Source organism: Ailuropoda melanoleuca, chromosome 4 (assembly GCF_002007445.2).
Source record: "Ailuropoda melanoleuca isolate Jingjing chromosome 4, ASM200744v2, whole genome shotgun sequence".
NCBI lineage: Eukaryota > Metazoa > Chordata > Mammalia > Carnivora > Ursidae > Ailuropoda > Ailuropoda melanoleuca.
Window position 1 is genome coordinate 79,227,190 of NC_048221.1, and position 25,150 is coordinate 79,252,339.

At 41.0% G+C, this 25,150-nt stretch overlaps 1 protein-coding gene across 2 annotated transcripts in view; it reads left to right on the plus strand.

Annotated features, from left to right (window-relative positions):
- Positions 1 to 954: 954 nt before the first annotated feature.
- Positions 955 to 25,150, plus strand: part of SPTBN1 (spectrin beta, non-erythrocytic 1) — a 194,803-nt gene continuing 170,607 nt past the window's right edge. Inside the window, exon 1 of one of the 2 annotated variants that reach the window (XM_002914046.4) lies at positions 955 to 1,182. The gene's annotated coding sequence lies outside the window, so the exon portion shown is untranslated. Of the gene's footprint in view, positions 1,183 to 1,842; positions 1,904 to 25,150 lie in introns of those variants that run through there. The other variant, XM_034659139.1, reaches the window with a different exon arrangement.

Sequence of the window (25,150 nt, forward strand, 5' to 3'; positions counted from 1 at the left end):
TCCGGTGTCCATCTCAGGACTTGCGGGTAGGGGCAGAAATCAAACCCTCAAGCCATCGCGGGGCTTGCACTGAAGCTTGAAAGACCCCACTCCACAAGGGTGGCTTGGGAAGAGCACCTGGTTTTAGGTTAAAATAAGCCAGACGCCCAGAGGCAGGAGTTGGACAAACCACTTGTAGGGTCTGTTCGCAGCTACGCGGAGAGACAGGGTGAAGAAGCACTCACAAACGGGTGGGCGGGGGAGGGGGTAGATTTTGACTTCACCGAGTAACAACTCCCGCCCCAATTGCTCAAGGTTTCCCACGGAGAGGTCCCTGTCGCTCTTCATCAGGCTGGGCAGAAGCACCTAAACTCTAAAACCAAACCAACCAAACCACGTTCTAAAACCTCCCTCAACACTCTCTCCGTAGCGTTCCAAACGCAACATCGCGGGCGAAAAGAGGCTGCACAAATCACGTAGAAAATTAGGCTGCCCCTTTGCAAGGCGATAATCAAATTAGCCTCAAATTAAACGTGAAATTGGCCCTCGCCGGCTGTGGGGACAAAGCCCCTATTGTCCCTTTGCCCGGGTAGCGGCGGCGGCGGTGCCCACCATGCCTAGGCCAGCCCTGGTGGGTCCCCGCGACAGAGGACGAGGTCGCCGGCGGACTGGGGCAGAGCCTGGGCTGGGGAATGCGTGGACGCGCCCGAGGTTCAGCAGGCGCGCGCAGCAGGAGCTGGGTGGGCGCTGCGGGGCTCCGGGCAGGCGCCGAGGGCAGGCGAGGGAGGAACCGAGCGAGGGAGGAGCAGAGAGCCGAGCGGAGTGTGGACGGTGTGCGGGAGAGAGCGTGTGCGCGCGCGAGTGTGCGCGCTCCCGGCGCCCGCGCGCTCCCTCTCCCCGCCCCTCGCCCCCTCCCTGGCTGCTCCCTCCCCTTCTCCCCCCGCCCGGCGCTCCCGCCCAGCCCCCGGAATCAGTGCAGCTGTTGCCGTGCAGGCTGCGGATTCCTCCAGTCCCTCCCTCGGCCGCCTCTCCGTCCGGAGCGAGCGCGCAGCCCCGCGCAGCAGCGCCCATCGGTCCCGTCCTGTGAGCCCCGGCCCCAGCCGCGGACAGCCCCGCGGAGTCGCCTCCCGGCCCACCCGCCCGGCCGCCGAGGAGCGGGAGGAGGACGGGACCCCGGCGCCCCCACCCCCTTATCCGCGGGAGGTAGGTGGGGGGCCTAGGCAGGAAGATGCCAACTCACTGGGGCTGCCTCCCGGGCGGGCTCCTGGGCGGCGGGAGGGCAGGAGGAGGGGCGCGGGCCCAGGCCCGGAGGACGCAGCTGCCCCACCGCTGCCCTGCGCCCTGGGAGCGGCGTGGGGGCAGGGAGGCTGCAGAGCTCGGGCGGGGGCGGCGCGGAGAGTCTGGGTATCCTGTGCTTATTAGTACGCGGGCTATGCGGGCAGGGGTGGGCAGGGGTGGGCAGGCTCCGCAGTGAGGCGAACGCAGCTCCCCTGTGCGCACCGCGGCCGCCCAGCCTCATCCTCGGGCGCGGCGGCGCCGATTCCTCCTCCCTGTCCACTGCCGCCTCCCTCCAGCAGGGTGCAGCGGCCCCTGGCGCGGGGGTGGGTGCTGAGTGGGCAGCAGGGAGGGCGTATTTTCGGGTGCCCTCCCTGCGGCCGGGGCTGGTAGGAGCGGGGGCGGCGTTGACAGGGCCCGACTCTGCGCGTAACGGTACGGGGGATGCGGCCAGGCGTGGTCCCCGCTGCGCCGCGCTGCAGCTGAGCCGAAGGCGGCAGCCCGGCGCCCCCCGCCCCCCGCCCATCCTCGCGCTCGCCCCCCGCCCTCACCGCCGTCCTCACTCTCCCAGGGCTGGGCGTGAGCCGCCTCGGGGCGCGGAGCCGCGGCGGCGCCCGCCCTTCAGCTCCAGCCACCCGGACTTCAACAGGTTTGTACCAGCCCGGGGACCCTCCGGGCCGGCCTTTGGGGGGTGGCGGGCTGGAAGCCCCTCTCTTCCTCATCCTTTACACCACGCCCTCGGCCCTCTTTTGGGGGGGGAGCCTTCCCTTTGTTTTTGTGAGAGGAAAGATGCCAAGTGCCTGCCGTCAGATGGGGAGGGGAGTGTTGTCGATGTCAGTATACAAACGAAGTCCATTATTTTTCCCATCAAAAGCCGGGCCCCAGAGCGAGGAGAGGGCGAGTGTGGGGGGTGCTTCAGCGGAGGAGAAAAATGGATACGGTGGGTATATTTGGGCGGGGATGTGCTTTTTTGGCAAGATGGATGGCTCCCAGTGCCCTCGCCGTGATGCAGCACAATGCAGCAGTATCGCAGCCTCCCCTGGTTCTCGCTGCCGGGGTTGGCACGGCCACTCGGCGCCTGCGGCCCCCGCCCGGCCCCACCCAGGCCCGGGGCTGCCCTTGGCCGAGGCCGGGAGCTGCTTCTACCTTGTCATGCTGCTTCAGCTGGATGTGGCGTCAGGAGGACCAGGTCACCTGGCCGTGGGGGGTGGGGTGGGGGGAGACTGCTGTTTGGGGTGACCCCTCCCGCCCCGCGGGTCGGGCAGTGCTCAGACGAAGGGGCGTCCTGCAGCGCTAATACAGGCTGAGGGAACCGGCCTGCGGCTGCGGACCGGAATCTAATCTCCGACCGAGGGACCTGAGCTGTAGGGAGGGGCTGCAGGGAGGACAGGCCCGGTGGTGTGCGGAGCCAGTGGTGCAGTCAGTATTGGGAGTCGCAGTGCTTTTCTGTGCATTACCCATAATCTGTGACTACAACCCAGCTATCCATCGATTTCTTCATATGTGAAAAGTTGAGTAATAGAAGCTTTACGGCGATAACATTACAGTACCTCTGTCTTTGGTTAATACTAAGAATATGCGTTTTCCCTATAGGAAACCATTTTTTGAAATGAAATGATTGATGTGTTTTAGTTCTTATGTCTCTGAGACATTTTTAAAAATATTAACATTCAGTAAGTTGTTTTAAAAGGAGCAATTTTTTGGTGGATAGTAAATTGTTTCTTTAACCGTATTGCTTTATTTTTTATCATTTGCTTTTTCTGTAAATGAAGCAGTTAGAGATTTGGATTCTTTATTACGGATTATTAGGTAAGTGAGTGTCATGATTTGTTGGTAAATTGGTATTCAGATTGATTTAGATAGCCACGTTAAATATCCAGTCATGACTAATGGGATTATCATGGTAACTGACTGCATTTGTATTTGTTTATATGTATTTTTTGTGTACATATCTTTTGCAGATGTGGCTGGGGAGAGGGGTGGAGAAAGGCAGACCACCAAGGCCTCTGTGACTGGTATCTGGTTAGAAGGAGGTGATGATTCCCAATGTCCTCATCTGTTTAGTCTGGGAACACCGGGAATTTCTCTTCTAAATGCCACTTCTACAATTCATTTATTCAATGTGGGATGGCAAATGGGACATCTCTAAATGTCACCTCTTCTAAAATGTATACGTGAAAAAGGGAATTTCAGTATGCTAACTGGAAGGGAAGGTCAGTGTTTCAATGCAAGGACATATCTACTTTTATTTTTAAAAAATCTAATGAATCCAACATTTGATTTTATGTGGCTCTGTAGAGTAGAACTGAATGTAAATTGTGTGGTTTATGTGCATTGAGTTTCTCTAATAGAGGGCCATTAAAGTGTAGAATGTTTTTAGAATTTGGATTTCATCATTGCTTTGGTTGTATAAAATTGTGATGCGTAAAGATGTTTGGGAGTATTGTTTCCATGGATTATCCAGACATTTGGATTTATTATGTTGTAAAAAATATCCTGTGTTGATGGCTCAGGGGGTTTAGCTGTTCTGACTTACACACCAGGTGCAGAATTCTGTTAGGCTACCCTCTTTGTAACTGTCATCTCTGGACTAACCAAACCCTTCATCTGAGAGTTAAGTATTGAGGCAGTGAGGAAACTGCTGTCACTTGGTCTGCTCCTGCTATGCAGGCTTTCTGTGCAGCGCATCTCTTGGGGCGAGACTAGTAGCAACAGTCTGTGATGTTGTAGGAGCAAGTGAGAAGACCTCACTCTCTACTTGTGACACATCCTTAGCAGAGACTTGGCATTGGCGTTTCCTTGGAAGAGTTTGCTTGAGTGGTTATTGAGTGCTGCATGAAAGCGTGACTCTACATGCAGAAGCACTGTTTTGAGATGGAAGGATTTTACTACTACTAAACAAACAGACATGATGAGTAGAAATTATTTGATGTGGTTTTCATTAAAATAATAAGTTTTTCATTTTAAGAGCATACTCTTAGAATTCTAGAGCTATTCACACACACGTACATATGTAATATATACAGTGATGTGATCCTTCTTTAATTATGTTGGGCCATGACCAACATCTGCATTGTAATCAGTCTTGAATTACTGTTCTGTGGATTTCCTTTTGGTAGTCCTGGTTTCTTCAGTACTAGAAACCATTCTTCCATAAGGAAAGGGCTAATATCCCTTCTGGAAAGGCTATTCCTGTAGGTTTGTCAGAAGGGATATTAGCCCTTTCCTTCTCATGGATTTCTCTTTTAAGTTTTCAGTCTTTGCTGTCTCTCAGAGCACCTTTTCTTTGCAAAAGACCTAATTTAGTATTCTTGATTTTTCTGATAACAGTTATCCTGTTCTCAAGTTTATAATGTAGGAATAGTATCGTCAATTTCTTTATCTTGGTGGGTAAAATGAAACTATCCCAATTACCACACTTCGGTTTTTAGATGTCACTGGAGAAGGTGTTCTCATAATGTCTCTTGCTGCGGTAGTGAAGTTTGTAGAACAGCAACGTGAGGAGCTTTTTATAAATGCAGATTCTTAGAGGTCTCATCCCAGACCTATCCAGTCAGATTTTGCATTTTAACAAGACCCCTAAGTGACTTGTGTGCATGTTAAATGGAGAAACTGCTCTACTCCTTCAAGTAAGGGACCTCTGTATCCTTCTAGTATCTTGCTTTTGTCTTTTCTTTTGCTGAAATATTGGCACATTTTTTTCCTTGGGTCGCTAAGTGGTGTTGATGAAAGGGATACACTGACTGTAAATCATTTAATACAGAAATACTTTGTAAAGTTCTTTAATTTTTAGGTGGAGGAGCCCTATTCTTTTAAATAATTTATTTAGACTAGTCAGGTGTTTTAGCTCTTTTCTAGAACACCTCTAAATTTGAAAAACAGTCTCGCCTCCCTGCCTAGACAAAAAAGGCATTGGCTTTGAGACAGCAGAACTGGAGTCCAGGAGGCTAAACCCCTGAGTGCAAGGGCCCCTCTGCTCCCTCTGTTCTTCTCTGACCTCTTGTTGTCTGTCATCAGTTACTTCTCCTCTTATATTCAGTGTCCTGCCCTTCTGGTCCATTGCCTTCTTGAAGTTTTTTATTGAGTGATTTGTACATACAAAATAATGCTCATAAAAGATCTATTACAGAATCATAAACCAGTGGGCACTCAGACACCCAGCACCACCTGGTTCAGGAAGAAGAACCTTACCGTTGGATATTCATCGTTCCCTGTGTGATCCTCTCTCCTCCCATCTAAAGCCGCTGCTGCCCTGAGTTTTATGCTTATCATTCCCTTGCTCTTCTTTATGGGTTATCCTTTCAAAAATTCTTATTTTGTATGTTTTTGAACTTTACATAAAAGAAATTACGCTTTATGTGTTTTTCTGTGACTTGCACATTTAGAGTAACATCATATTCCTGAGATTCATTCATTTTGTGGCTTGGTTCATTCATTTTTTCAGCTGTAGAGTATTCCACTATGGCTTATTTATTCCTTCTGCTGTAGATAGAGATTTGGATTGATTCCAGTTTTTTGCTCTTATAAAAAGGCTGCTATGGGGCGCCTGGGTGGCACAGCGGTTAAACGTCTGCCTTCGGCTCAGGGCGTGATCCTGGCGTTATGGGATCGAGCCCCACATCAGGCTCCTCCACTATGAGCCTGCTTCTTCCTCTCCCACTCCCCCTGCTTGTGTTCCCTCTCTCACTGGCTGTCTCTATCTCTGTCGAATAAATAAATAAAATCTTTAATAAAAAAAAAAAGGCTGCTATGAATATGTCGTCTACACATCTCTTAATACATATGTGGAGATAGATGCAAACACACACACACTGTCTCTTTCTCTCAGGAATGAAATTTCCTGGATGATTGGGTATGTGTATTATCAACCTTACTAATATGCCAAACGATTTTTCCCAAGTGATTGTACTACTTGTGTTCCTACTAGTAGTGTACATGTTATAATCATTCCACAACTTTGGCAGTGCTTCATTTATCAGGCTTTAAAATGTTGTCCCGTTGATATTTATGAAATGTTATCTCAGCATGCTTTTTATTTGCCATTTCCCTGATGATTGAGGTTAAGTATTTATATTATTGGCCATTTGGGTTCCTTCTTTTGTGAAGTCCCTGTTAAGCTTTTTGCCTATTTTTATCTTTTACATTTGTAGGAGTTCTTTATGTAGATTGCCTGCTAATCCCCATGGATTTTGTGTGTTGTAAAAATTATCTCCCAATTTGTGTTTGTTTTCAAAAACTCTTTGTGGTTTTTTTTCTGATGAACAGTCATCCGTAATTTCAGGAGAGTCATAACAGTTATTGTTCTTTAAGGTTTGTGAGGACAATTTTGTTATTGCAGGAATTTTTTTTTTTTTTCAGTTGGGAAATAGCATGCGTTTTGGAGTCAAACAGATCTGGGCTCAGATCCTAATGCTGTTGTATACTAGCCATGTGGCCACAGTTAGGTTCTGGCCTTGGGATAGTTAATTACTCTTGAAACCACAGTTTCCTTATTGAAATTGAAAAATTTTCCTAAAATTGAAATGATAATACTTTGTGATACAGTTGTGAGACAGCAGTGTATAGTGCTAGGTACATAGTCGGTATTCAGTTAGTAACTGTCCATTACTTTCTCTTCAAACTACCCCAGCTGTATGAGCCACTGACCTCTTCTAAATGCTTTCCAAAAACTGCCTTGATATTTTTATGTTAAAAGAGCTAATAAACAACTTATTCTTTTATTTTTTTAAAAGGCTGTGTTATAGCAGAATTTATATATTGATCAGCACAGGCTGTACAAGACCACTTACTGGAAACCCTTTGTCAGCTCAGGTTCCTATTCTTGAAAGTAGTGTAATTATAGTTCTTTTTACAAGAGAAGCATTTATTCTACTGTTCTCCCTTTGCTGCTACTGTAAGATTACTCTGCAGTATTGTTTTTGGTGCAGTAAACAAATTATTGGATACCTTTTCTTGCCAGGGCTTGAAATTGGGTTAGAGTGATGGTGGTGTGGGCTGGTTTAATGGTGAATAAGATTTAGTTCCTGATTCTAAGGACTCTATACTCTACTGTATAGAGTATATTCTTTGTATGTCCCCAGAAGATAAAAGACTTTGGCAACCCATTTACCCTTCTGGTCTCAGTTCTAAATTTATAAAATGAAGAACTTAGATGAAATTATAGTGAGGGTTAAAATCTGGCACATGGGCAACATTCCCTCCCTCCCTGGCAGACCTAGAAAATCATCCATGACACTCCTTTTCCACAGGGCTGAGATAGAGCGTCAGTAACATTCTCAATATAGTGTTATAGGCAGTAACTACCAGTTGATTGGATCTCATGCTCAATTTTTAAGACCCTGTATATCTTTAAAATTCTGTGATACGATATTTGAGTAACACAGCACTCTGGCAGAGTTCAAAATAGAAAGGAACAGGAAGAAATCAAGAGCAGGGAGACAGGAAATAGGTGATTGTGGGGGCCCGGAGGTTAAGGGAACAGGTTCTGGTGGTAGCCAAGGGAATGAGAAGGAGGGGAGAGAGGGAGAAAAGCTGTGATGGCCCAATCCTGTGCCAACTGCTCGTAGAGTGAATGAACGGGAGGTAGACCTAAGTGGATGAGGAGCTAAGATGACATGGGTTTCAAATTTGGATTATGACAGAAATAGACCCATGGAAGAGTGGAAATCAGGTTGGGAAGAGAATCAGTTTTGTCTTTGAACATGTTAAATTTGAGGTTCCAGCAGAACCCTTAGGGGAGATGATGTTGGAGGAGTTGAGAGAGGTCCAAGCCAGTGTGGCTGAAGGGAGGCTGTTCATTGCAAGGGTCCTGAGCTTCAGGCTCTGGAATTACACAACCTGGTGACTCCATGTACAGGCTAAATGATCTTGGGCAAACTACCTTGACCTCCCTGTGTGTCTCAGTATCTCCATCTGCATGGTGGTACCTATCACAAAGGATTATTAAAGCTTAGTGAGATAATCCACTGTCATCACAATACATCTTAATTACCATGAGACATGAACATTTTGCTTAGTGTCAATTTCTTGCTTTCTGTCAAATATTTTGATTTGCTCAGAAGAGATACATTCCAGTAAACATGCCATCATTCAGATAAGTAACGCTAAGTTCGGTCTACATTAAACTTGTCCTTATGTATCATGTCTAAACTATAGGAAAGGCAAACCTAATTAATGCCTATTTTTAACAAACAAGGAAACACTAGGATCCTATTTGGGGGAAAAGATGTGAACAGATAGTTTATAAAAGAAGAAATCAAAGAAGCCAATAACTATATTAAATTGTTCAAATTCACCAGTAATTTGAAACACAAAACAATTGGATTAATATTTCCACTTTAACTGGTGGGTAAGTAATGCTCTCTGGGTTGCTGTAGAATAGGGGCTCTGCATTATCTGTTGGGAGAATATTTGGATATTCTCTACTAATACAAACTTAGTAGAAAAAACTGGGAGATATATATATATATATATAACAGAAACCTTAAATTTTTATATTTTTTGGAGTGAAATCCCACCTGTAGTTCTGTAACCTAAAAGAAAGAAATAAAAATAAGGACAGAGGTTTTTAAACAAGGATTTTCTTACCTTGTATTTATAGTGAAAAAGCAAATGGGACATACTCAAATTATGGCACAGGGATAGGATGGAATTCAATATACTGCTTAAAATAATAATGGTTTGTTAGAATATTACTGAAATGGGAAAATGCTAACAATATAATATTCAGTGGGAATACCTTTATGCAATGCTATATAATAGGGTATAAGTTCAGTATTGTTTTATTAAAAGACTAGAAGGAAATACATTAAAATGTTAATGCTTTGGATGGCGGGTTGATGGGTGATTTCCTTTCTTATAAGAAAGGAAATTCTTATGCCTTAATGTTTCTCATTTTGAGTTTTGAAAAATTTTACAAATAGAGAAGAGTACGGTAAATATAATAGACTACCATGAGGACCGTTTTTTAATTAAAAAAAACAAGCAACACTTTATGTTAATTGTTTTAAAAAAAGGATACAAAAAAGCAAATCTGGCCACTTATAGGTCATTATTAAGGAATAGTTTTGGTTTCCAAAGAATTGTCTTATCTGTCCTTCTGTACACTTTTCTAAGAGCAGAGGAAAAATGAGTAAGTTAGCGTCTTCAGGGTATAGGTCTTAGAGAAAAGTAGAGCATTTAGATATGATGGAATGCTATCTTGACTCAGCACTAACATGGGTCAGCTGAAAGGGTGGAAGACCAGGATTCTTTAGTATTCCCAAACCACATCCTTACGTAGAGAGGGCAGTGGAATTCTGTGACATCCTTGTTCTCACTTGTGGAAACCCAAGCACAACGGCTGAAGCTAATTTTGTAACCATTAGACCATCATGTTTCATTGAAATTGGTCAGAAAAGTAGGTGAAATTTTGAGTGAAAATTTTAAAATAAAAATACTCCAGATTTATATTACTTTCAGTTAATGGTTTCTCACCATTTGGGAAAATTATAGGCTACAAGTGAGAGGAATGAATTTTAATAATATCCTTCCTTCTTTGTATGAAAGGAAATTCTTACGTATGTATATAGATATTTATTGCATCTCTCCATCACATTAGTGAGACAGAGAGATGTATGTATGATTGAGTAATCTCCACCATGAACGGAGGCAGAGGACTATTTTAAGACTTTTAAAGTGGGGAATTTTGTGGAGATAACATTTTGGAAGTGAATCTCAGGAATGAATCACACTGCCCTTCATCTGTGGGGGAAATTTGGGAGGAAATAGTTCTGGTGTATGGCCCACATTCCCAACTGTATTGGTACTTTGTAAAATGTAGCTTGTAGAAATGAACTAATTTACTTCCATGAATTGTGTGTGTTTTTTGCTATCAATTTTAAGTGGTTGATTGAGGAGAGTTTTAGGTCAAGTGTGGTTTGAGATTTAAAAGTAAGATGCTGTAATTTCGAGATTGCTTTAAAATTGACCCTTGTTCATAGGTGTCATAGTTCTTTATAAACTCTAAACTATGAGAGTAAATACCTGAATGATTTTTGGAGCCGTTTGACATCTCTGATCTAGAATCTAGAGCACCCTTCTATTTCTGAACTTTAACGTATAAACTTGAAGCCATTGGTAGGGCAGTAAAGTCTGTATAGGAACATAATTACAGATTTTTACCCAACAGATGAACTAGGATGAAATGCAAAACGATATATAAATAAGCAGAATTTATTCTTTGGCAGCATATATGTATAATTAAATATGTCTTTGCTTAGAAAGTGGTTATCTCTTGGTGATGGGATTGTGGAAGAGCTATAATTTCATCTTTCCACATTTGCCAGATTTTTGGAAATACTTAACAATAAACTCTTGCTCTTTATCAAAAATATCCTAGCACCACGATAAGTCTCATTTTAGATGGATAAGGACTAATAAGCTAAATGATTAATCAGCTAAATATACCCTTTGCTATTCTTTTTTTTTTTCTGCTAGAACTTACAGAAAAGCAGTCTTAATACTAAAGGCATAAAGAGCGCTGAAATTTTGAAAAGATTTTTTCCATTCCTTATTTAAATGTGCAATTTGTTAGAACCTTGGTATTTTCTTACTTCCGTGGAGTGTGGGAAAAGATGTAGGAATTGCGCCACAAGGGAGCCAGGGAAAAAAACATCCTCCAGGAGATCAGCCTCTATGGCTCTTGCCTCTGGCTCTGAGTGAGGTTTCTTGTTTCCTTACCCTCTTGGACAGCAGTTTTGGGGTAATTGTTGTCCTAGTGTGTTTCCTTCAAGGCTAAATCTAAACATTCAAGGGCTGTATGTTTTTCTGGAATGTTCTGCACCAGCTGTACAGTCTCTGCGGAGGGATAGTGCATGTTCTTATCATGGTTTACTCCTCCCTCTTTTAGTCCTTTTATCTTACTTATTTAAAGGGGAAGGAATACATAGATGCTTCCCTAAAACAATGCTTTTTTATTTTGTTCTGTGATGTTTAAACATTTTCCATTGTATTTTTAAATCTGTAGCATGGGAGTGCTTTTATAGTGAGTACAATAATATTAAAAGTTAAAATATTCTTTTCTTTTTTTTACCTTCTTAGAATCCCTGACTATTTGACAGTGTCTGCTACTCTATACAGTGTGCTTGTTTTTTTTCTGAATGGCTTATGAAGAATGTGTACTTTCATAAAGTTATAAATTAGCATAAAATCATCTAACATGAAAGTTTTTAAATATTTTATTACCAAAATAATAAATGTTTATTGTAGATCATATGGAAAATAAAAGTGAATACAAAGAAGAAAATTGAAATTACTAGGTATTTAGTGACTCCAGTTAGCCTGCAGTTAACATTTTGGTGTTTATCCTTTAAACCTTTTTCCCTGTGCACATACTCATCTTACAAATAAGGGCCACATTCTCAGATCTTAGGCTAAAGATGCCAAGTTTTGACAGTGTAAATAGTCACTTGATGTTTATTACTCTTCCCATCAATACATGTAGCATGACAAAACATAAAATCCTATTACTGGTCTTATTTAAAGCTATGGCAGGGCCACTGCCTGTTGCCCTGAGCTGTTTTTCGTGGTGGGGGTGTTAAAGAAAAATGGTCAAGGAACAGAAAATCCAAATTTTATTATACTCTTCTTCTTTGAACGAAAAATTTTATAGTGGAAAAATACCAGAAATTAAGTTCTCATTAGATAACGTGTGCTTTCTGTTTTGTTTTGGAAAGAATTCTCATCAGAGTTACACTAATTCCCTTGAGGGACATCTCCATATGCTTTGGACAACATCTGATTTTACGTTTATCTTCAGATTTCAGATAGTCTTTAAAACAGCTACCCTGTAACAGTGTTACAAATGGAATGGATGTGGTTATTAGAATCTTGGTTTTAAAGGTAATAAATTTTACTGGGCCGGTTTGGTTTAACTGTTGAAAGCATACACTAAGAGTTCAACTTTCTTAGGGTCCTTGTATTGGCTGAATTCTTTAAAATTCTATCTTTGGATCTAGGATCTGTTTCAAAGAGAAAAAGCAATATACTTATTTGATTATGTAAGCTGGTTGTTTAAGCCCTGGGACATGGGATGGATGGAGGTGACTTGCTAGCGCTTTGTTGCCTTAATTCTAGTAGTTGACCTTTTCCTGGAGAAGGTGCTAAAAGGGTTTTGTCATGTACTTGGGGAAAGGAGTGGGAAGAGCGCTTTCACTGGAAGAGAAAGCAGGCCCTTTTTAGCAGTTCCTGTTAGGTACTTTGTGGTTGTTATTGGTCTTGTCTGGAGTGGTGGGCCTGCAGGAAACATGGCACATGTCCTTCTTCCCAGGTTTAACACTGAAGGCCAGTGGTAGCTCTTTTTAGAAACTCAGCTGGCCTGGCTGATGGATGGAGCAAGATTGGGGGTTGGAGCTCAGCTGCACTACATGGACTTCCTCTCTCCAAAGAAGGGATTCTTCAGGAAGTCCCGACCTAATGGGAATCATTCTTTTTGAGGACAGTCACAGCTCATCAAGGGACATGCTTTGATGGCTAGTGTGCCTGGCCTGTCTGAAGCCTGCAGCAGGGATCTCAACTTTACCTCCAGGCAGATGCACACATTGGTTCTGGCACTTGGGAAGGCATTGAGTGAGACAGTGCTCACAGAGGTCCGTGCACCCCAGGGTATGGGGAGCAGGGGGCCGGAACATGGCCTTATCCGGACCTCTGCATGGGTGAGTACACCTGTCACTTTTTTAGGAAGTGAGTGGTGGTCAGAGGTATCAGTTGAGTAACTTCTCTGAGAGGGGCCTGGTCCTTCTCACAGCGAGGTTGACAACTCTGTGCTGTCAGCTGTCCTTAAATACCCACCTTATCTCCTGGGGTCGAGTCAAGGATGACCATGATCCTGGAGCAAAGACATTCATGTGTCGTTTGACAGTAAAGAAGCCAGAACACACCTTGTGTTTTATTCTTTGTTTTAAAGGTAGGTTTTGTTGTTGTTGTCGTTGGTTTTTTTTGTCTGTTTGCTTGTTTTTAAATCAACACCCACTGCTAAAGGAATTTCTGAGTTTCCTTGATAATCAGGATGGTTTTTCATTTTGAAATGCTTATTTTGCTTTTGAAGTGTGTGTTCCTGACTTTAAGAACACCAGCTTTCATCCTAGCTCTTAAAATCTCGTTTGATTCATAAAGGGTGAATGTTTAATGTGAGAGCAGGTTAATTTATTGTCTTATTCCGAGATAGGCTACTCTTATCTGTCAGTTGAGTATTATATAGATATATTTCCAGCTCTGAAGAATTACTTTGTTAGTGTATGTTTGCATGAATTTTTTATTCCTATTGATAGTATGTATTTTCGTTGGGCTACACTCTTGTTAAAGGAAACTTTGTTCATATGAAATAAATAAATCTTTTGTGGATCATATTTGAGAACTGGTTCTCAGTCTTCTTAGCTTTTCAAGTAAGTAGGTATTCAATGTAAAGAGTATATTGATAGCCGGCCTATTACTGGAATGTTGTGCAGCTGTGCAAAGCATGAGGATCAAATGTGCTAATTAAATATATTTTTTTTAGCGAGAATGGAATGTAGCAGCATGTGGTTAACCATTCCAGGTTGTTTTTGAAGAGGACTTTTTTTTTTTTGGCCAAATATTAGAGAGTACATCGACTTAGAGGATGTATTGCTAGGTTAAATTGTTTTTTTAAAGGAAGTAACGGGACTCATTAAATACTGAGATGATCCTTTAAAATATACACTGACTAATAATCTGCTTCAAGATGTAGGCAGTGGGAATATGACTAGGGCTTAGCATCTGTAGTTAAGGCATTTCTTTTTTAAGATGTGACCTTGCTTTTTCCCCCTCCATGTCAGTTCTCCTTCCTTAGTTGGTGAGTACTCAACCTTTTTGGGGGCAGTGGAGTACAGCATTCCCCCGGTTTGAGCAGTATTGTAATATTTGTTTTGGGGACCAGTGTAAATTGGATCATTTGGACTGAACTGTATCCACACAGATGGTGGTCTGATTTTTTCTTAGTCAGACATTGTGCAAAGTGATCTGATGGGAATAAATGGCAGGTTGGTTGTGTCATGTGGCAACATCTTACTTAGTGTGTCTTTAGAGATAAGTGGGATGTGATTCCAGCAAGGCTGTGCATAAGAAGTTGGAATGCATTGGAGAACTGCCAAGAGATTGGGAGCAAGCTGTATGACAAGCACTAATGCAGCCTTGGCTTGCCTTAAAATAGCTGCAGTTCAGCAGAATAGCTTGAAACTTGTCATTTCACTTGAGCAAAATCATTCCTCTAAATGTATTACCAAGAAATAGAAATGGTAGCTATCCTCTTTAGCAAGGTTTATTTTTATTTATATTTGTGTTCCAACAGTCTTAAAAAATCTTGTACCCTGTAGGTAGGAAAATACTTCTGTGTCATATTTTATCTTGCATCGTTTCATCTGGGCTAATTAGTGATGCCTTATCCCAGACTTCACATTGAGGTTCCCCGCCCCACTCACCCCACTCGCTAATTGCAGTTTGAATAGAAATTTGGGCCCTGAAGTTTAAAAAAAAAAAAAAAACCTATGTGTTATATGTCTGATAGTAATGTGGATATGAATTATTGATGTTTGAACAACATCACTCGCTAATTGCAGTTTGAATAGAAATTTGGGCCCTGAAGTTTAAAAAAAAAAAAAAAACCTATGTGTTATATGTCTGATAGTAATGTGGATATGAATTATTGATGTTTGAACAACATCACTCGCTAATTGCAGTTTGAATAGAAATTTGGGCCCTGAAGTTTAAAAAAAAAAAAAAAACCTATGTGTTATATGTCTGATAGTAATGTGGATATGAATTATTGATGTTTGAACAACATCACTCGCTAATTGCAGTTTGAATAGAAATTTGGGCCCTGAAGTTTAAAAAAAAAAAAAAAACCTATGTGTTATATGTCTGATAGTAATGTGGATATGAATTATTGATGTTTGAACAACATCACTCGCTAATTGCAGTTTGAATAGAAATTTGGGCCCTGAAGTTTAAAAAAAAAAAAAAAACCTATGTGTTATATGTCTGATAGTAATGTGGATATGAATTATTGATGTTTGAACAACATCACTCGCTAAATTGCAGTTTGAATAGAAATTTGGGCCCTGAAGTTTAAAAAAAAAAAAAAACCTATGTGTTATATGTCTGATAGTAATGTGGATATGAATTATTGATGTTTGAACGTTAGAACCTTGTAGAAGCATAGTAAAGGGCATAGGTTACTTTCCTGCAGAATCTTTTTTTTCTTTGCTTATGCCTTTTTTGACTCCGTGTTAAGTTTTTGCAATTAATCTGCAGTTACTTGATTCTTGTTTGTAATTGATTTACTTTCTAATAGTGTTCTCTCCATTAAAAAAAAATGGGCTTGTTTTTTGAAGTCAGGATGATTAAAACAAAGCAGGAGTGAGGGTGTGCAGTCTCTAGGAGGGGTCCTTTACAGGTTTGAGCTGCTAGGGACATGATCAGCACCTGCAGTGGGTGAGGGGTGGCTAGGTGGAGGCGGAGGCTACCTGAGGGGAGAATGCAATCAACTTATTTATTAGCTTGGGTGCTGCGAAGATGAAATTTTTTAAAAAGCAATATTTAGATTACTGAATGGAAATAAAATAACAGAGAGGATTTAGATGTTAAATATAGTATGAAAACAGTGAGTGAACTTCCTCTAGGAGGGCTTAAATACAAACCAAATTTCTATTAAGAATTTCTTGAAAGATGGTATTAACAGATATCTTAATTATTCTCTAATTTAAAGTCCATTATAAATTTGGACTTAGACTAATTGCAGTGATTTTATAGCTTTTTAGAGTACCCTGCAAAATGGCTTTGTTTCTTATATATTGCTGTCATTAGATTTATAAGTCCTGAATTTTGCTTTGTCACTTTCCATATCTTACACATATTTCAGAAGGAGATACTTATCTTCCTTAGATGTATTGATCTTTTCATTCGTAGATGGCAAATGAATTCTCCATATGGTATTGACGACAGTTTGGAAAATTTCTTTATTGAGCCCATGATTTCTATATTGTTTTATGTTTTTGTCTTTGCCTTCTTTTATACATTGCTTGTTTTTTAAACACACTTTTGGACAGCCACATTGGTAAACCGAGTTCAGAAGATGTGAACTATAAACTGAAGCCACCAGTTTTTTTACTTAACACTCCATTGTCTGGTCTGCTTGTAAAACTCTATTTTGGATAGTTTTCACCTCAGATCATCCATTGAATTGGAGTATGTATTCCTTTAATCTTGCAAGAGATTTCAATCATTCACTATAAGATAAGAAGGTAAAAAGTAAAATATTTGAATATCCTTTTCTTGGGTTATTGTCTGAATTTAAAGATTATTCATCTTAATTTTACACCTGCGTATTGGATGTCATCTCTGTGTTTGTATGCCTTGTATTGGCACAGGCTCATAAGACTGGGAACAAATATTTAGCATTTAAGATATTCCAGACATAAAAATTTATGGAATTTGCTTATAAATGCTAGGGGATGCACAGAAGAGACCCAGGGTTTTAGCTGCCTCTTTGTGCAGTGTGAAGGCAGATGGAAACATTACAGAAATCTGCCGCAGATGGCAGTGGGGTCGACAGGTGAGGACCACATGGAAGTTCATACCAGGGGTAGATGGAGTAATGAGTTGGTTTATGAAATGCTAGCCATCTTAGATGTTTCTACAGCTGTTGTCAGCTAGCTGAAAATAAATTCAACTTGTTGGAATGGTAAGAGTTTTGCAATCTGAATAGGCTTAGATAAAATAGTGGTGCCTGTAACGATGTCCATTATAATATTATAATAGAAAAAAAATGGTAATAAACCAAATGCCCATCATTGGTAAGTTAGAGGAGGAAATATTATGGAGGCAGTACAATGTAGTGGTTAAAAGTGCTGGCCTAGGGGCTGCCTGAGTTTGAATCCCAAGCCTACCTTAGACTCACTTTGTGACATTGGGCACATCATTAATTCTACTTTGTCTCACTTTCTTTACCTGTAAGATGGGGACAATGATAATACAGATGTTAGAGGGTTCTTATGAGGATTAGTAAGTTGATAAAAGTAATGTGACAGTCTAATAGGTGGCAAATATATAACTGTTAGTTATTGTATTGATAGAAATATTATTCTTGAAAACATTCTAATAACATAGGGAGCTTTTTAATATAAAGGAATAAAAGCAGAACACAAGGTTATTTAAATGGTGTGATCTCCACTATGTGGAAAAAAACACACACAAAAGAAGGAAGTACTTCAAATCTTAATTTTTTGTGAAGTGTGATAGTATTGTGACTTCTGTTTTCCTTTAAGTGCTTTTCTGTATTTTCCAGTGTTCACCAATAATCATGTCTTATTTTTATAATTTGAAAAATAAGCTTTTTTTTTTGAATCGTCCACATCACCCCTTGCAAACAATTAGTATGTTAATTATAAGAACATCCTGTTTATTCTTTGAAAGCTCGGACCTACCATTTAGCCAAAGTTTGCCTCCTTCTGATTGTACAGTATTTTCACATTCTTACAAAGTGTCTCAGAATAACAAAACTCCAGACCGTTTTTTTTTTAATTTCATGACTTAGATTTTTCTACTAACTCAGATTAATGGTGTATTAAAAAGAACATAGACACATGTCATTACATGAGTGCCATTTATTAGCGATACGATCTTACACAAATTATGTAATAGTGTTTTGGTTTTCTCGTACGAAGGGGAAATAAGGCCAACAATTATCATCTACCAGCTATCACAGCGTCAGGACTAAATGTAGTAATATGTACTCATCATTTCTGGCACATTACAGTCACTCAGTAAGTGATGCTACTATCCTCACAGCCCGTCCTCACTACCCACTCTTGCCAACAAACAAACTAAATTTGGTCACTTCAAATTAGTCCATACCATGGTGTTTAGTTTTAACTCACTGATCTTTAGTGCTTAATTTAAGATTGTGTAGACCAAAGTGGCTTTCCTAAAGATTCATTCTTATATGTTTATTTTACCATCTACCTCCCCATTCTTCACATATTTCTGTCTGTGTTTATTTTGCCACTTCCAGTCAGTTTACATAGTTCTCTTAAAGGCCATTTCCTTCCATAATGTATCAGGCAGTTTAGGCTTGGTGCTACAGTAACAAGCATCTCCAAAAGCTCTTTGTGCAAAGCCACGGATGTATGTTTCTCATTCATGTTATATGTCCGATATAAGGTGGCAGGGGGCTCTGTGTCACATTTTTCTAGCTCGGGAATCCTGGCTGATGGGTCATACAGAAGCCATTGGCCGGAACTAGTCACATGACCCTGCCCAACAGCAAGAGGAGCGGGCAAGCGTAAACTACCCAGGTGACCAGAAAGAGAAGGGTCTGGGTATGTGTGATCATTAGAAGTTTCTGATCGAACATAGGTAACAGTGTAGCTGCTATGATCTGGCTTTACATTTCCCATCAAGTTCTTTGAAGCAATAGCTTTGCAGTATGTTAACATGTGTTATTTAAAAAAAGAATGCTAGGCTAAGTAAAATGTAATAGGTTTCTTTAGTGAAGCCCTTCTCAGAGCTTTCAGAAGCTAATAGGCATTCTAGCAGGGAGAGAAATAAATATATTGTTTCCCAGACTTACTTGAATTTGGAATTCTTTTTTTTTTTTTTTCCCCTGAAGCCTCTTTTCGTGTAATATGCTTTGGGGTACACTATTCTCATACAGAGCAAAAATACTAGAGATTCCTTTTAATTATTATACACATTAGGAAGAAGGTTTGTTTTTATTGTTACTAGAGTTCATTTTTTGAAGAGTTTGGTTTCTACTATTATGAATCAAATGAGGGTTTTTTTTTTTTTTTTAGTTACTATTGGTTACATGCTTGTGTTGAATCCAGAGGATTTTTTCCTTCCTTTAGTTGCTTTTTGTTTTAAATTTACCATTGAAAAGAGAAAGGTAAACAAATCATGACCGCACATCTTAGTTGTTAGAAAAGATTAAATTGGTTTGAACAGATGACGCAAACACATATAGTTTTATATTGGCTTCAACATTTTTCTTGGTTCCCTCTGACTTTCCGTAACAAATTTTCTAGAAGTTTTGACACTACTGAAATGAGGGCTCTGATAAGAAGCAGAAAGACAACTTTTGTCAGGAGGTATTACACATTTCTCTACCAGAAGGCTTTGGATTTAAACACGGTATTTGTTGCCAGGGATTTTATGCCTGCATATGTAACAAATCTCAGTATGGAAGTTTTTACTTAAATGTGGCTGTAAACTTCATGTAATAAAACTTTAGGTAAGAATTAGCTCTTCCTGTTTCATAACTATGCATGAGTAAAACTTAATGACCAACTCCCCAGACCTTTGAGTTTATGGCTTTTCTTTTTTCTTTTTAGTGATGAATTCAGTTTCTATTAGAAAATATGAAATCCAGGCTGAGAATTCAGTTTTCATTTTGTCTTTGTTTCTTCTTTTGTGAGTAAAAAGGTGCAGAGGGCAATTGTTGTTTCCTGGTAGGAAAGACACTTATAAATCTGTCAGCTAACTCAGTAGCACCCCCCTCTCCAGCCCCGTTCCCACTGCCATTTTAGTCAGACCTGACCAGTTCCACCTGCCCTTTGAAGGTGACTTGCTAGGATTTGAGGCAGGGAAGACCTTTAGAGCCACAGTTCGCAGTCTTGTCCTTTTTGTTGACTTTAGTCTCATTGTAGAGAAAGCATTCATGACCCATCACAAAAACAAACATTAAAAAACATTTTTCACGTGGCCTGGGGCTGACAGAAGTCAAACTTAATATACCAGGGAGTGTTACAAACATGAGAGCTATCGCTGTTTACCACAGGGCTGCTCCCAAGCCTCCTCCCAGGACCCTTGCCTGACGAGCCTTTCAGGCGTTTGAGGACCAGCTGTTAGGAGGTTTTGTGGTGGACTAATGTTTTCACATTGCAGGCTGTGGCTCATGGTCAGAAAGATTGTAGAGAACACATAGAATTAGAAGCTTCAGAGCTGGGCGGGACCCTGTGGATCTTAGTACATCCATGCCTTTGTGTAAAGGAGACACGCTCAGAGAGGCCAGGTGAAGCCACACAGCCTGGTGGTAAGGGCTGAAATTACCACCTCTGCTTATTCGGGCCACTTGTGATGCGTTTTAAAATTAGACACATGAGGTGAAGCTACAAGTTAATGTTCATGTTTGCTGTTTTGACGCTGTCAAAGTAGCATTAATGGTTATTGAGAAATATTTATTGGGAAAACAGTGTTTTGCTATAGATTAAGAATATAAGAGAAGGTTGTTCGTTTCTGAGTTAGGGAAAAAAAGGAAAGCCTGTTGTGTATGGAACTAAAAGGTGGCACATACAATATATCCACATTGTCTTTTTTTTAAAACTTTTTTAAAAATTAAAATTCAATTAATTAACATATTAGTTTCAGAGGTAGAGGTCAGTGATTCATCAGCCTTATATAACACCCAGTGCTTATTACATCACGCAGCCCCACCTTCATCTTAATAGAAATAGCAAACAAGTGTGCCCTGACTGCCCAGGCTAGGCTGGAGGAAGGGGAAGGTCATTCCAGAGTAGAAAAGGATCTGGTTAAATATTACTTTGATAAGCTGAATACGTTTAAAAGCGTTCAGGCCCAGGGATGTGGATAGAGGCTGACTGAGGAATTCTCTGTGCCTGCAGATGGTTTGTGCTATGATTTAAAAGGGGATAAAGGACAGTTCTGAAAAACATGACCCTCACCAGCCCCCCATCTCCTCTACCCACAATGATTTGTACACATGCAGGAGACCTAGGGTATGACTGGTAAAAGTAAAAAGAATGAATTCCATCGTCCCAGTTGTCGTCTATGGAAGGTAAGCCTGGGAGAGTATCTTAGATTGGCTTCTGTTTCTGGAGCCCTACTACCTGAGGGAACCCTGCCTTTGCTGGTTACTGGGTGTGGGTCTTTGGTAAGTGAGATATAATTGATCGTCCAAACTGGGTAGTTTATGAGAGTGAAAGGGTCAGGGGGTGAGCTTTTAACAATTGTACCCGGACAACAGGCATAAACTGGGACTGTCTGAGGCAAACCAAGTAATATGGTCGTCCTAGTTTTATCACATTACTCCATCTCTGTGTCTCAGTTCCTTCACGTTGTAAAATGGGTGTGATGATAGGATTCCCTTCTTCGGGGATTCAGATTAAGTGCAATAGAACGTGTAAAGTGTTTGGAATGTGGCTTGGTACATATCAGTTCAATAGAGTCAGCGGTTAAAAACACGCTATTATTTAGGATATTTAATTCACATAATAACTGCTCATATATTCAGTTTACTTTCTGCTGTCTTCATATTATTTCTCCATAGCAAGTGTTGCTCTTAATTTTACTGATTGAATAATCACATTTTCGAATGACTTCTTCCATATAAGGCACCTACTCAGTCTTAATTTTCTTGCTTTACTCTGATAAAGACCCTGAAAGTAAAATTTATTGGTACTGTGTCAGCTACCCAGGTGTCTGCCACTTAGTTATGTGATTGGCATCTATGGTCCAGAGAAGGAAGGGCACTGGGGCACTTGTTTACCAGGTGGTAGCAAATTAGTATTCATACTAGAGACAGTTTTTATACTTGGCTCCGAGATATAGGAATGGTTGGGTGGTTGAGTGGGGGGGATGCCAAAACGAGTTCTCTTCCTTGCCTCTTGTAAGTTGAATTTTCCCAGCACAGTGATATGTAGGGTTGCCAGATTTAGGAAAAACAAAGAAACCACAATGCCCAGTTAAAATTGAATTCCAGACAGAACATCTTTTTTAGTATAAGTGTGTCTCGTGATATTTGGGGCATAGTAACACTAAAAATTCATTGTTTATCTGAAAGTCTTCTTCAGTTTGGCATTGTGTATTGATCTGGCAATCTAGTTAACTATATAACTATTTCTTTAAAGAGACTTTTTACCCTATTCAGTCTAACCCACATTCAGATAGATATACAAAAGTATAGTCCAGTTCCTATTGTAAATTTTGTGTGAACTTTAAAAACATCCATGTGTTCTGCTCTCCGTTGGAATGGACAGTTGGGAAGTTGTTATGAGGAGCTGCTGCTGGGTATCCACCAAGCCAAGATGAAAAGGAATATAGTCTGGTTTGCCACAGCAGCAGGGATCATGTTTGCTCTTTGAGAACTTCTTGGCTGTGCGTATGGTTGGACTTGAGCCAGCCTTTTCTCCTTGGAGGGAAGTTAGTTGGTTAAAGTGAGTTGTTGAAGCCTTGGTCAGCTCAAGGAGTTCTCGGTTTTGTGACTGAATTACATTAGTAATAATCTGGGAAAGTGGGAGGGGGGTTAGTTTTGGATCATTTATATTTCACTTCTCAGTATAGAGGGAACAACTTTTATTGTCATGAAGAGTGACCTTCAAATACTTTTCCCAGTAAATTCTCCTCTTCCTGTTTTTGACTTCCAGTGCTGCTGCCTAGAAAATGGTGGTGAATTTTTTGCATCCTCCTTGGAACTCTGTCAGCATTCAACCTGAAGGGCCCTGTATGCCTTTGGGAAATGCTGATTGGAAGATTAGAGGCTGCGGGAACCTGTCTATTTGCTTTTTTTTTTATTTTTATTTTTATTTTTTTTACACTCTGAGTATAATGTTTCTGTTAAGTCTCAGAGAAAAAGTTTCACCAGGTTAATGTTACCCTCGGTGAAATTAGTAATGGCAAGAGAAGGTTGGGATTGTGCCTATTGGAGAAGAGTGAGCCAGAGCACATGGGTTTTGGACCAATACTGGCTTTTTAATTGCTGCCATTTAAAAAGTTTAATGTACTCAATGAAAAGGTACAAGTTTCAGGTTATCCTTTGAAGAAAAATGAATAGTGGCAGGAGCTTGCTGTCAGACGCAGATAGTATGTGGGTGGGTTAGCCAAGGGAAAATAATCCAATTAGAGCTGTTTGTTCAAAGTACCAGATTTGGAGGTGTATATTTTGTTGTTAACTGGTGGCTTTCCAGAAAATAAATTATTTGTATGCAAAGACTCAGGCTAGCCAGGCTTTGGATGCCGACAGTTATTTTGAAAAACTCTTTTTCTTCCTTGTTTTACTTTCCTTTTTGAGCTGTCTCCTTTTCTACTCACTGCTTTCCTTAGCGGCCCATGCCTTTTGGACATGGATTTGCTCTTGAAGGAATTCTTGTATATTAGTTGTAATCTCATATGATTGATTTTCATGACGAGTGGAATATTTGCCCAAATTGCTTAGGTAGCTTAGTGTTTGTGGGCATCTTGTTGGATGAGGACTGGCTGTGGATGGTAGAAATGTTCGCATTTTAGAACAGCGATTCTCCATCTTGGCAATACATTGGCATCACCTGAGGGGCCTTTAAAAATGTAGATGTCTGGGTCCCACCCCCAGAAAATTTGCTTCATTTATCTGGGGGGGGGTACAAAATGGGCAGTGGGACTTTGAAGACTTCCCCAGGTGATTCCAACATACAGCCAAGTTTGCATACCATCCTTTGGTCTGCTCTCAGAATCATGCCTCTAGCATATGCTGGCTGGTAGGGTAGCCTTGAACGTCATGCGGCTACTTATATTTACATTAATCAAAGGTAACTAAAACTAAAAATTCAGTTCCTCAGTCACACTAGCCATATTGCAAGTGCTCAGTAGCCCAGGTTCATGGCTAGTGTTTTGGACAATGAAGATATAGAATGTTTCCATCAGAAAGTTTAGATTTGGGCTCTCGGTAGGAGGTCAACCCCAGAGGGAAGCCACAGACATTGGAGAAGTCTGACACAGGAAAGACAGGCTTGGAATAGAGCTAATCCTACAGGACCTGCCAGTACTGAATTACCACATACGTTTTTAGCAGCCTTTTTCTCAATGGCCTTTGGCACCCGAAGGCCTGCAGCAGCTGGTGCGATGGATTACGTGTGGCATCTTGCTGAAAGGCCCTGTTCAAAGTGGGCTGGCCTGAAGGGGTGTGGCACGGGTGGGGGTCAGGAAAATGTGAACTCCGAGGAGTCCAGGGCAAGGAAGGAGAGAATCAAGCTTTATTCCTGCAGAGCCGAGGAATGCCCTTAAAGTGACCAAAGCATGAGAATTTGGGGTAAAACTAAGTGAGAAGGGAAAAATCCCTTCTGTTGAAGAAATATCTTCCCCAGTTGTTTGCCCTCTCGGCTCACCTCTTGTGTGTGTGGGAGAGAAGGGCAGTGCTAGCTCATATTTCCAGTGAAATTTCCATTGTGGGTTCCTGTGTTCTCGGGAAGGGGGACCGGGGAGCAGATGGGGGTTGAGAGAATGGGATCAAACTCCATCATTTTTATTCAGACATATCACATAAAATCCAAGTAGGGTAGGGTCAGGGAAAAGAGAAACCGGGAGAGGAAAAGTGATGTATGCTGAAGGATGTATATTTTCTAAGTGATGCCTTCCTCAGGCAAACCCTTTTTCTAGAATCTGTCGTCTTTCTGAAACCTCCTTCTTTTCATTTTATTTTTTATTTTTGGCAGCGTGTTGAATTCTGTTCCTCTTTCATTCCCAGAGTGCTGTTTCTTACTTCAGGATAAAGGGTGGCATGTCACATGTCCTGCATGGGCACACAAGCTGGGTGTGAGTGCTGAGGGTGGTCTCTTGGGACCCTTTTCCTCAGATTTCAGTGTTCTGCATTATCTCATTCTAGTGGCTTCTTTGTGATTTATAGTTTCCTCCTTCCCTTCACCATTTAAAAAAAAAAAAGTCCTATCTCTTGTTATATTTTTGGCTGCAGAATAACTCCAGATGGTACACTTTGTATAAGGAAAATAATAACGGAATTTTTCACACTTCTCTGTGAATTATTTTCCTACTTTCAATTTTAATGAAGTTATTAATCTTATAGAGGGACTCATTTGTGAAGAGATTAATTATGAACACACACACTTGTATACAATAT